Genomic DNA, 2,329 nt, shown 5'->3' on the forward strand with positions numbered 1-2,329 from the left:
CCCAAACACCAAAACCCCAAACACCCATACCCCAAATCCCCCAAACCCCAACTCCAAGAACACCCCAAAAACCCAAACCCCAACTCCAAGAACACCCCGAGGACCTTCTCAGAAGATCCCAAAACACCAAAAAACCCACAAAAACCCCACAAAACCCCAAATCCCACAAAAACCCCAGAGACTGATGCAGGCACTGGGGCTTGGGGTCGCTCCAGCGGCCGCTCTTGGCAGAAGCCAGGCAAAGCCCCAAAACCCCAAACCCGAAAACCCCAAAACCCCCAAATCCTCCAAAACCCCAAAACCCCCAAACCCCTAAACCCCAAATCCCAAAAACCTGATTAAAACCCCAAAACCCTGAAAGCCCAAAAACCCCAAATCCTGACCCCAAATCCCCCAATCCCAAAACCCGAATCCAAAATCCCCCAAACTCAATCCCCCAAACCCCAAAACCCCAAAATCCAAACCCTACAAATCCCAATCCCCCAAACCCAAACCCCAAAAACCCCATAAAAACCTCAAAAAAAAAGCCAAAAAACCCCAAAACCCCAAAAAAAAACCCCAAAACCCCACAAAAACCCCAAAACCCCAGAGACTGACGCAGGCACTGGGGCTTGGGGTCGCTCCAGCGGCCGCTCTTGGTGCAGTTGCTGCGGGCGGCGCCCACCAGGCGGAAGCCGGGCTGGCAGGAGAACCTGGCCCAGGTGCCCTCAACGGGGACCCTCTCCATGGCCCCCGCGGCCACCTGGCCGTTCTCCAGGCTCAGGTGCACCTTGGGACACGTCCGCACTGTGGGGACAGCGTGGGGTCAGGGTGGTGGCCCCAAAACTTGGATGTTGATGAACCCCAAAATGGACGTGGGGTGGTGGCCCCAAAATTTGGATACTGGTGAACCTCAACATGGATGTTGGGTGGTGGCCCCAAAATGTGGACATTGGTGAACCTCAACATGGACGGTGGGTGGTGGCCACAAAATGGACATTGGGTGGTGGCTTCAAAGTGGATGTTGGGTGGTGGCCCCAAAATGTGGACATTGGTGAACCTCAACATGGACGGTGGGTGGTGGCCACAAAATGGACATTGGGTGGTGGCTTCAAAGTGGATGTTGGGTGGTGGCCCCAAAAATTGGATATTGGTGAACCTCAACATGGACGTTGGGTGGTGGCCCCAAAACGTGGACATTGGTGAACCCCAAAATGGACGTTGGGTGGTGGCCCCAAAATCGACGCTGGTGGTGGCCCCAAAATGAACGTTGTGTGGTGGCTTCAAAATTGACGTGGGGTGGTGGCCCCAAAATCGACGTGGGGTGGTGGTCGCAAAATGGACATTGAGTGGTGGCCCCAAGGTGGACTTGGGGTGGCGACCCCAAAATGTGGACTCTGGTGAACCTCAACATGGACGTTGGGTGGTGGCCCCAAAATGTGGACATTGGTGAACCTCAACATGGACGTTGGGTGGTGGCCCCAATATTTGGACTCTGGTGAACCTCAACATGGACGTTGGGTGGTGGTCCCAAAATGTGGATATTGGTGAACCTCAACATGGACGTTGGGTGGTGGCCCCAAAATGTGGACATTGGTGAACCCCAAAATGGACGTTGGGTGGTGGCCCCAAAATTTGGATATTGGTGAACCCCAAAATGGGCGTTGGGTGGTGGCCCCAAAAGGTGGACATTGGTGAACCCCAACATGGACGTTGGGTGGTGGCCCCAAAATGTGGACATTGGTGAACCCCAAAATGGACATTGGGTGGTGGCTTCAAAGTGGACATTGGGTGGTGGCCCCAAAATCGACGCTGGTGGTAGCCCCAAAATGAACGTTGTGTGGTGGCTTCAAAATTGACGTGGGGTGGTGGCCCCAAAATCTACGTGGAGTGGTGGTCGCAAAATGGACATTGGGTGGTAGCCCCAAGGTGGACTTGGGGTGGCGACCCCAAAATGTGGACATTGGTGAATCTCAAAATGGACATTGGGTGGTGGCCCCAAAATGTGAACATTGGTGAACCCCAAAATGGACATTGGGTGGTGGCCCCAAAATGTGAACATTGGTGAACCCCAAAATGGACATGGGGTGGTGGCCCCAAAATGGGTCACCGAGTGGCCAAAATGGGCATTGGTGAACCCCAAATTGGTCACTGGCCGTTCTCCAGGCTCAGGTGCACCTTGGGACACGTCCGCACTGTGGGGACAGCGTGGGGTCAGGGTGGTGGCCCCAAAACTTGGATGTTGATGAACCCCAAAATGGACGTGGGGTGGTGGCCCCAAAATTTGGATACTGGTGAACCTCAACATGGATGTTGGGTGGTGGCCCCAAAATGTGGACATTGGTGAACC

Source organism: Onychostruthus taczanowskii, unplaced genomic scaffold (genome assembly GCF_017590055.1).
Source record: "Onychostruthus taczanowskii isolate IOZ18803 unplaced genomic scaffold, ASM1759005v1 scaffold698, whole genome shotgun sequence".
Classification (NCBI taxonomy): Eukaryota; Metazoa; Chordata; class Aves; order Passeriformes; family Passeridae; genus Onychostruthus; species Onychostruthus taczanowskii.